We start from the raw sequence: 11,507 nt of genomic DNA on the forward strand, positions 1-11,507 counted from the left end.
CCCTCCTAAATTCTGAACGACAGTAAAATCAATATCCTGGAATTTCAGGGACCAGATCTCAATCCAATGGAGAATTTGTGACTGGACATGAAAAAAAGGCAGTTCACTCATGAAGCCCATGAAACCTGACAGAGCTTGAGTCCAGATGTGAAAAGCTGATAGAGCTGATGCTGCAAAATGTGTGCATCTACGTAATACTGACCTAAAAGAGGTAAATACTTAAGCTGTCAGCCAATTGTTTCATTGTAATTAAAATCACTTTGCAGAAATCTGTATTCACTTTGACACGCAGAGTATATTTCTCTTGATCAGTGAGCAAAGGATGATAAGCATTGTGATTCAATGTTCCATTACAATAAAACAAGGAAACTTCGAAGTGGGTGAATACTTTTTATAGGCATTGTTTTGTACAATGGTGAGATATGCAGGTTAAATAAAGCTTCTGGAATAATTATAACCCAAAACAATTCAGATCAAACAATATCATCTCAAGTATATATGGAAGGGTAGGTCAGTGTATTCCAGACAAGAGTTAGACAATTGAAAGAAAAAAATTAATAAAATAAACTCCATACCAACCCTCAACTTTCTTCAAGCCATAGATCATTTTTGTCCTAAAAGCCTCTTCTACCCCTTCTTACATTGCCTTTCCTCTGTCCCCATGTGGCCTTTAGATATCCCCTCTATCCAAGCTCCATGCAGAGCTTCATATGAGGGCAAGTCCATTTATATTTGGCAGGAAATTAGTAACTAAGCACCCTCTAACCCAGTGGTTCTCAACCTGTGCAACCTCAGGACTCACATTTGACCTTGGTCATTTAGTTGCTACCCAAGTTGAACTGCAATGGGACGCATGGCATGTGGTACCGCGCGTTCCGATGCGGGAGATAGAACTGTGGGTGGGAGATGCATTTGGGATGTCATTCAAATGAATAGCAATGCAATGCACTCCCACACCAGAATGCGCTGTGACGGAAAGCCATCCATATGTGCATCACCTGTAGAGGTGCCGGGAGCCAGAATGTGACATCACTCCAGTTCAGGCACCTCTACAGGACACGCAAGGGAGCTGTAAGCAATGCACGTATGGATGGAGCTCACTAGCTGCCATAACCCTAGCCCTCCCCACCCCACCTCAAGCTGACACTCGGCACCGGGCAGCATATTTTAAATGGCTGCTCGGCGCGAGAACTGACTGTGCTGCGCTAGGGAGAGGCAGAGGAGCCTCTCACCTAGAAAAGTGGAAGGTATGCAACGACCTACTGAACATGGGGTCGCGACCCACTTTTGGGTCACAACCCACCAGTTGAGAACTAAGGCTCTAACCCAAGATGAAAAATAAATGACTTCCAATAACTTCTCTGTACGTGCTTAATGACTTGATAGTGGTGGGAGGAAGCGGTGTCACAGGGGTACACTACCAAGACAGCTGCCATGTCACATCTACCTCTGTAAATCAGTTCACAAGACCTCCCTGTCCAACCATTTTGCCGAGAGATCATTTATCATTCAATAACTGCTGTGTGCTTCAAAATATGACGATCCAACAACATGCAGCCTCATCAGTGCGCTACAGGTGAGTTTATGAAGCAAGTTATTGTGAGTATTCTGTATATAGTACGCACTAGGCTGTTTCTCATTTAGCAAAGGATTTGCAGTAGTCTAGAGACCCCAATGCCTGTGGCCCTGGACCACCCAACAACCTGTGATGGTTTTATCACTGAATAGAAGCAGTAATTCACATACAGCGCGCAAATGACTGAGAAATGCTCAGAGGCCAGATTCATAGAGGTGCAATGCTACTTTAGAGAAGAATTTATGAGGCACAATTTCATATAACTTGTTTTACTGCTCTCCTTGTGCAATGCCTCGCTCAGAGACAGATCATCCACTAGGCCTCCTTGGCAGGAGCCTTTGGCCCAGTGAATAAACAAGGGGCCAAGTTACAACATTCATGTTCCCGTAGGAAACCAGAGGGATAGTGCCGATTGGTTAAAGTTGTGCACCTGCTTGTCACTCAACAAGGCAAGATGTACTTATAGGCAATTGTTGTCCAATGGGGTCAAGTAAAGATTCTCTGTGCCTACTGCAATCCTTATCATTGTCAAGCAAAAGGATGGGGGATCAAAACCACTGCCATGCCTAGGGCCTCATTCTGCCTCAATTAGTCTCTGGTCTTGAAGCGTGGCAAAGTTGATAAAACTTCCAAATCAATATTGTAGGTGCTGCCCAATCAGGCTTGTGTGGCATGCTTGTGGAAGAAACGATGACATCTGCACTCGGCCTTATAGCAGTCACATAGGCTGCTATGGCACTGTATGGAAACTCTCCAGCGCAGAATCCTGCAAGTACTGCAGTAAGAACAAATGAAGCAAGATATATACAAGAGGTCAATTTTATCAAAGTGTAAGTGCTAAGAATTGTAGCAATCTATCCCTAGCCAACAATAAGGCCCCATTTACACCTATATCTTTAGGTGCAATTATGGACTCCTGCGTCATGATGTTTTCCTTTTCCTGCAGCAGGAATCCCTAATCTGTCGTCTACTAGCGGCAGATGTCACCCGCTCATGTTAATAATCGTCTGTCAGCTGATCGACAACACACCACATGTAATTGTATGCAGGAGAGGGTGGACCCAAGACCAGTCACCCTGCACAAGGAGAGAGAGCAGCAGTAACCGGTCTTTATTACATGAGGGGGCGGAGACAAGACCAGTCACCCTGCACAAGCAGAGAGAACAGCAGTGACCGGTCTTTATTACAGGAGGGGGGGCAGAGACAAGACCGGTCACCCTTCACAAAGAGAGAAAGCAGCAGTGACCGGTCTTTATCACATGAGGGGGTGGAGACAAGACCAGTCACCCTGCACAAGGAGAAAGAGCAGCAGTGACCGGTCTTTATTACAGGAGGGGGGCAGAGACAAGACCAGTCACCCTGTACAAGCAGAGAGAACAGCAGTGCGCGGTCTTTATTACAGGAAGCTCCAAGTCCCACACTGGATTACTGCACAGATCTGGAAGAAATACACAAAGCTCACCGAGATTCAAGGAAGAATGCACATGAATCTTGTATGAGGACAATATCTGCTTATACCGGAGTTCACCTTTAAGGTTATATGGTATGGCTGGTCCTTATATGAGCTCTCACCCTCACTGCACAGTAAAATTATTTAAATAGCATTCCAATTATTTGGGCTAAAGCCCAATGTATCCAAAATTTCACATTAAAGTCTTCAGGAGTAGCATTTTACTGCGATTACATTTACTAGCTCATTCATTTGATGTGTACATATCTTCAACCTTAGCACACTCAACAGCAAAAGAGGCTAATATCTGTTGTATCACCAAAACATCGCTATAAATAATTTACATCTACGGCCTTCAATGCATAATGAGGGGAATTTACTAATTTACCAAGACTGGCGCCAACAAAATCTGGAGCAGCCAATCAGCTTCTGTCTTTCATTTTCAAAGCTTAATTGAACACACTGAAGATAAAAGCCGATTGGCTGCCATGCCATGCTGCTCCGGATTCCATCCGCTCCAGTTTTAGTCAATTCTACCCCAAGTGGTATTTAACTACAACAAATCATTCCTGTAATTACTTCGTAGATTGCAGCATCGCAGAGTGAGCCTCCGGGGTAAAGATATGCTACAAACCCCAACCATCACATTTCCTTAGGGACAGCAGAAGGACTGTGTGATGCCCTATGTGTATATCTGGCATGTGTATATCTGGCATGAATTTCAGAAAATGTCACTGCAATAGTCACAGCCGCAGCCTTTGGGCTTGCGGAAATCCTAGCGTTTTCTCCAGGCCTGAATCCTTGGCAGAAGCTTGTGCAGAAAACATGGCAGTACAGTATACTAACGTTACAATAATCCCCTCCATGCGGATGCATAACGCCAGCGTCACCCCCCAGTGCTCACACAGTGCCAGTGAAAGAGAAGAATATTTGTATTTAATTCCACTCTTGTGGTATAAGCAGAATGAAGGGTTAAGGAAGGGAAGAAAAATGAAACATACTTATACAGTGTAGCCATTCTCTGTATACCTGTCTGGTCCTGCCCGGTGTAGCTAACCTGGAGCATCAAACATTACATACAGCCTTCTACGTCTACCCCACATCTATCACGTTACAACACGCAGGTCACATTACATTGCAGTGTTGTGGATCACACACCTGATACCAACAATTTTGCTGCACAGCAGTGACAAGACGGTCACCAAAGAACAGGGAGCCAGTGACTGCAGGATGGTGATGATGATGATCCCACTAGCATCCAAGGACCACACTCTGGTGCCGTCAGCTCAGGGACATCTAAGAACCGGTGTCCAAGACCTTGCAAGCCACAGGCCCTCTGAGAGTAAGACCTACACAGACAGGCAAATGCAAACTACAGACATTGCACGTTCACCTTTGCAAATAAAAAAAAACATTTGGTTTGAGGAAGAAAGGTGAAGCAGCGTAATGACAGAACAGCACCTGCAGATAGTAAAGATCCACTCGCAATCTTCTCCGCATCAGAATAAAGCCTGCAGTAAACAATAGGCGTTCCTGCTATCCGAGCATCCTAGTCCGTGTATTTTCTCCAGCCGTCGTCTAGTATATTCCCTGCAAAGAAGGGGGAAAAAAAGAGACAGATACGGCGTACAATGGTGATGATGGCTTCAGTCTTTGCCTGGGAGAAGCAATCCAGCGGCACAGCCCTGCCTCAGCTGCTCATGAATATTCATGACCTCCACCACACTGTTGACAAGAGTATAGTCACTCCCAGGGAGAGCAAGAGATAGGCAGGAGCATGAATAGCTGCAGATAGAAGCAGCGAGATGTGTCTAATTCACTGCAATCACAGCCTCAATTGTCCTCAATGAGAGAAGGAGGGGGTGCCGGCCTGGGAAGGTTATTAATCTTATTCTGACACAGAAATGGAAGTGGAGAGTCTGGTGTTTGGTCACAGGGCAAACATTGCTGGACTGGATGATGGAATTCAGGACCTTCATGGCGCTTAGAATCATTTGCACCACCAATGAGAACTGCTTCTCTAACTGGGCAGAGCGGACATCTCTGAGCGTGTGGCAGTGGCAGGCACCAAATCCTTCTCATGCAGAGTTGAATATCTAGGCCCAGCGTCAGCTGCTGATCTATAAGACAGGAAAGTGCTAAAGTTTTAAACTTAATATCTAGACTTGCCTGAAGCTCCGAGGCGGTTACACCGGTGACATAAATCCTGGTGCTCCAGCAACGGTGCGGCCGAATTTATTTTTCTCAAAAAAACAAAGTAATCATTTGCATCCAATCAGGCGGACCCCTGCACTACTTATTAGTTGGTAGCACTAAAGCAGAATGTACAATCACATTGTAACATGTCAAATTAGCTCTGGAACTGGTTTTGGTTAGAGCTGGACTCCAGGCAAACCAATGAGGGCCAGCTCACAGAGAAGCATTGTGCTAGTTGCAGGTTACCGTGTGTTTAGCTATTGCACAATGCACCTAGCATGCAGTACCACGCGCTAGGTGGACTGTTCATTTGAATGGCACCCCAATGCACCTCCTGGTGACCATGTGTTGCAGTGCAATGCTACAATGCGAATGGGCCCTAAATGCACCTAGTATGCAGTACTGTGCGCCAGGTGCACTGCCGTTCATTTAAATGGCTCCCCAACGCACCTCCTGGTGGCCGCGTGTTGCTGTGCAATGCTCCAGTGCGAATGGGCTCTGAATGCACAGATTAAATACACAGACCTGCCAAAGATAATGTGAATGTGTTCTGCTCTAGTGTTGTGATCAAAACACCCCTGTACGTACAGTATAGACAGGTTTTGGATCTCTATGCAGTCTTATAACATTGTTGGAATGTAAACAAAATGTGCAGCATGCTAGAATACGTCATATGTGCCAAAAGATGAGTCCAATGAGATTTGGAAATTACAAATACATGGCTGCATGGCTTTGTATCTTTTGTCAAAGCTTTGTGAATTTAGCCTTATGGTCTTAATAGTCTCACTTCACAAAGCATTAACACAAAGATCCCCAAACTGTGGCCCAGGAGCCATATGAGGCCCTTTGCTTGCCTTTTACTAGTTCTTGGGGTACTATTCCTCTGACGCTAATGATGAGGCACTATTCCTCCCTCTGACACCAAAGTTGGGGCATTAGTCCTCCCACTGACAATATAGATGGGGTACCATTCCTTCGACTGACCTCAATGATGGGGTACTATTTCTCCCACTAACACCAAAGATGGGGCATTACCCCTCCCACTGGCACCAAACATTGGGCTTTACCCCTGCCACTAACACCAAAGATGGGGCATTATCCCTCCCACTGGCACCAAAGATGAGGCATTATCCCTCCCACTGGCATCAAAGATGGGGCATTATCCCTCCCACTGGCATCAAAGATGGGGCATTATCCCTCCCACTGGCATCAAAGATGGGGCATTATCCCTCCCACTGGCAACAAAGATGGGGCATTACCCCTCCTACTGACACCAAAGATGAGGCATTACCCCTCCTACAGACACTAAGCCATGTGACTATCATTTTCAAATCTTATTGGACTCTGAAAATAAGAATCCTTCTCCTGTTGACCCTTATATAAACTGTGGGCCATTTTCCTCCTAGCATCTGATTTCTTGATCATGTGATGGGCTCACTACTTTTCCTTGCAGTCTTTCTCTGATTTCTGATCATGTGATTATAGGAAACAGAACCTCCCCCTTAATGCTGTGATGCCCTATCACAATGTCTACAGAGCAGAAACAGGCAAGGATTTGCAATGCAATTTTCTAAAATCATTGCAATATACTGGTGACCCCGAGAGGTTATTTGTTTTGGATCCTTTCCCTGGTCAGGAAAGGATTGAGGGCCCGTTCACATTATGTGTTGTGACATTTTTCACACCGCATCAACGCCATTGACTGCAAGGGCACACAAAAAACAACCTGGGCTCAGAGGAAGTGACACTATATCTATACCATGTCATCTCTAAACAGGCATGTTCCAAAAAGAGGCAACTTAATTTCCACCATCAAACTAGAACTTTTTTTTTCTGTTCAATAGTTTTTATTGGCAATGGTAAACACAAATTTACACAAATAAAGTTTAGGTGCAAATACAGTTGTACAATAACACGGAGTAAAAGAGGAGCGAATGCAAGTTGTACATTTGACATCAGTTACAGTTCTTGGGGGAATAAGAACTAGCAAAAGACATTTGTTTGCATATTATAACAAACTAGAACTTTTTATTTCTCAACTCTGTGTAAATTGTGCCATCAATCAACATCATAAGGCCGTCATTCAACGTGGAAGAAGAGCGCCATCTGCTGTAGGAGCCGACCTTCTGTGGGGTGCAGCGCAGGATTGAAGGAGAGTATTGCAGCACAGCTGGGCTGTTTTTTGTGTTTATTTTTTTTTTTTAAGCAAGAGTTAATCAGGTATTATGAGGACATCTGAGTTGAATTATGCAAACCCCAGGATAGTCTGATTGTAATTATGTATACTGCATGATAAATGGCAGCAGTAATCATTTCATATAGCTAGGGACACAGGCGGGAGGACGCAGGGCAGTAGTGAAATGAGGATTTGCCAGTGTCAGAGAATTCAGCTGCACAGATAACAAAGTTCGATAGCACAGGAAGTATGAATCACATTCTGGGAGGATGAATCGGGGTCAGCGTAGAGCAGCCATTGGTTCTGAACGGTCATACTAAGGCTGGCCAATAACACCGCCGCAAAGCCATGTTCAGGCTCCAAAAGCAACGCATGAGCTTCGTTTATAGTTTACATTTTGCAGATAAAGAAACGATGTCTGCTGCAAACTCCTTCTGATCTCTCCGTCAGTTTAGAATATTCTGCACGTTAATAAAAAAAATGCCATGAAGAGTTTCCTTCCAGCATCGGAAAAGAACTGCCGCGGACAAAAAAAAAATTGTCTTAAAAAGATGTCCCGCTAATCGCCACCAATTATAACCTGCACACAATGTTATTATATTTGCCTGCTTCGCGGGAATAACTATCTGGAAGCCTTACACCCTGAAAAAGGTGATGTCTTTGCTCCGCCCCCCCATAGGATGTTGATTTATAGCACAATTTATACAGAGTTGCAAAAGAAAAGATCTTGTTTAGTTGAATGGTGGAAACAAAGTTGTCTCTTTTTGGAACATACGTGCTTAGATATGACACGATAAAGAGACCCCGCCACCTCCCTAAAGATTATATGTGCAATTAAAGGAGAACTATGAGGTGAGTGCTTTTCACTCACCTCATAGTTCTAGCCGACCTGTGACAATGAGACAATGAGACTGTCACAGGTCGGCTCAGTAGATCGGGAGGTGAGGGAGCACATACCGGCGTTCGCTCACCTCTCTATCCTGTCACGGATCTCTGCCGTGACAGGGGGAGGGGGCTGGATTCCCCCCTCCCCGCTCCGATCCGCCAGCGCTGACTGGCAGAACGGACGGGGGAGGGGGCGGGTACAGCTGGCTCTGCCTCTAGATAGGCAGAGCCAGCTGTCACTCACGCAGCTGGGCGGATCTCGACATCGATGTGGGGATCCGCTCCGGCTGCGCTGTCTCAGTATACCGCTGACTGTAGCTCGCTGTATACTGAGCTTAGGGTGACGGGAGGACGCTAGTTTGTGTCCTCCCGTTACCCTAAGGAGAACTATGGGGAAAAGCCCTGACCCCATAGTTCTCCCTTAACAAACTTTATGCACAAATTGTATGCTTATGCTGAAGAGTCTTGCAGAGGCTGCAGTGGCCTAAAGAAGAACTCCAGGCAACGCTTTGATTAACCCTTGCAGTGGGGCTACCCCCGCGCTTCAAGTGTTAACTGCTCGTTTTGGTCTAAGTAAAAAAGAAAAGTTATACTCACCCAATCTGCAGAGCCGGCTTGCTCTGCGCTGCAGTCTAAGGTCCCCGGGTCATCACGTTCTATGCACTGTATAGTGTATAGAACGTGATATACACTGGGGGGAATTTATCAAAGCTGGAGCAGACAAAATTTGTGCGTGGCAACCAATCAGCTTCTCTCTTTCATTTTCAAACCTTAACTGAACAACCTGAAGAGAGAAGCTGATTGGTTACCTTGGGCAACTGCTCCAGATTTTGTCTTGTTCCTCCACCGTGTATAGGATGCGAGGACGCCAAGGGACATACCATCGCTGCAGCATAGGAAGACGCAGGCTGGAAGGATCGCTGTCACAGCTAGCCGGCCCCCGAGGATTGGGTGAGTATTACTTTTTTTTTCCCTCCCTAGGCCAAACTGATAAGTTAACCCTCGCAGTGCAGGGGTTGCCCCGCTGCACGGGTTGGTAAAAGATTTGCCCGGAGTTCTTGTTTAATGGATCAAAGATAGGAGACACAGAGGCAAATGTATCAAAACTGGAGCAGGCAGAATCTGGTGCCATTGCCCACGGCAACCAATCAGCTTCTTTCTTTCACAAATTAAGCTTATTGGTTACTATGGGCAACTGCTCCTGTTCTGTTAAATTTCCTCCATAGCACTGCCGGAATCCCGCTTGTTTTTGCAGGAACGTGCTATTAAGATGTTTTTAGGTAACAACAGTTAATTATGTACATTCCATATCTATACATCTGATCAGAAATTATCAAACTATTTCCATCATGTCCGATTCTCTTTCAGCCCCCCGCCCCAAAAAAACACTGAAAGTGACTCAAAAACGGCAAACATGTAGATTTACCATAGATATGAGGGTAACAATTGGACTGCAATGTAGGGGGCACCCTGATATTTCAGCCTGACAATCTCCATTACTGTAAAAGGGACCCGGAACGCCTGCCCTCATGTGCGCCCCTGTTGTTAGGTACGTGTGCCTCAGATTCTGAGATCAGATTGTGAGCTGCAGTGAAGGCAGAACGGATGTGACTTCAGAAACAACTGCTGCGTGTCGTGTACTATGCTGGCATTCTACAAATAAAGGCTGATGGTTGTTTACTGCTGACGAGTCTCCCGAATTAATATCAGTCGGATGATCTGCGTTCCTCGCAAGGTGTCTCGGAGCTGCCCGTGTAGTTTTCTGCGGAGCAATGCTCACATTTGCATTCAGCACTGCAGTCTCAGCAAGCTAGGCCCCTGGCTCGGTTACCATGGATACCAAAATCCCCAAAAGGTGTTCAAGCCAAAGAAGGCCCATCGGAGTCACACTGGGAAACGCAAACTGCACACACACACAAGACCCTTGTATTGTTCCAGTCTCCCATTACATCACCAGCTTTCACCTCAAAAGGCCCGGTGCACACATAAAACAAAGAACATATGATGGCCTTTATAAAAGCCGGTCCGTGTACCCCCGATAAAGGTTCAAAGGAAGTCCTGAGAAGAAATGACTGGGAGTCACTCCAACTAAAACAAAACATGCAACAATAATCAGGATCATGAATAAGATAAAAAGAAATGTGCACAATGCAGCAACTCACAGCAATCCGATGTCATCGCTCACCGATCTGACTGCTGTAGAGGCAAATCAGAAACTTGCTGCTGAATTGCAGAGTTATACTTTAGAAAAAAACAATATTGTGCCGAGCTAATAATCATACATATCTAATAAATTGAAACATATATAAATGAGTCACATATATGAGCCTTCAAACAAATGAGGCATAAGAAATATCTACACACATACAAAAAAGCAATATAGGCAAAAAAAGTCCCAAGGAAAAAACAAGCGCAAACAATGGTGATTGTGCAAAAAATTCCTCAGATGATTCGCAGCCAATGTGCATATAACTCTCAGGTAAGGATAATCACACAATGCAGGCAGACCTTCACCTCCACCCAGTGAGTGATGATAACAAGTGAATGCTCACCTGGGGAGGTAGACCCACAGAGCTAGGTCAAATGCACTTTTTCCCTTCTTAATGGGGGAGGGAAGCCCATGCACAGTTAGAGTTATACTTTAGGTGACAACATCCTTTTCTCTACCTGTCAATGCTGAGGACCTATTTACATGGATCCTTGGAAATGCAACGTCCACAATGCTAAAATGTAAGAACAGGGAGACAAAAGAAGATTACTTATCCCAAATCGATTGCAATGTGCCACTGAACATAATCATCATTTATTTTGTTTTTATGAAAAACAAAACCTTGTTAGTGAACAAGAAATAATAATAACAGAAATAATAATAATACTGATACTACTAATAATAATAAGGCTACTACTACTAGTAATTAAAATAATAATGAATACAAATTTACAAGATTTCTAAAATAATAATAATAACAACAGTAATAATAATAAAAAATACTGGTACTACTAATAATAATGCAGCTACTACTAGTAATAATAATAATACTGGTACTACTAATAATAATGCTACTACTACTACTAATAATAATAATAACAAAAATACTGGTACTACTAATAATAATGGTACTACTACTAGTAATAATAATAATAACATCAACAGTAAAAAAAATACTTCTACTAATAATAATACTAAAATTACTACTACTACTACTACTAGTAATAATAATAAT

At 44.2% G+C, this 11,507-nt stretch overlaps 1 protein-coding gene across 4 annotated transcripts in view; it reads right to left on the reverse strand.

The window, feature by feature from the left end:
- Positions 1-4,793, reverse strand: part of FEZ1 (fasciculation and elongation protein zeta 1) — a 49,522-nt gene extending 44,729 nt beyond the window's left edge. For 2 of the 4 annotated variants that reach the window (XM_018552600.1, XM_018552593.1), the window contains exon 1: positions 4,488-4,793. The gene's annotated coding sequence lies outside the window, so the exon portion shown is untranslated. The remainder of the gene's footprint in view (positions 1-4,487) is intronic. The other 2 variants (XM_018552579.1, XM_018552587.1) reach the window with 2 other exon arrangements.
- Between the last annotated feature and the right edge of the window lie 6,714 nt (positions 4,794-11,507).

Source organism: Nanorana parkeri, unplaced genomic scaffold (assembly GCF_000935625.1).
Source record: "Nanorana parkeri isolate BGI_ZX_2015 unplaced genomic scaffold, ASM93562v1 scaffold5, whole genome shotgun sequence".
NCBI lineage: Eukaryota > Metazoa > Chordata > Amphibia > Anura > Dicroglossidae > Nanorana > Nanorana parkeri.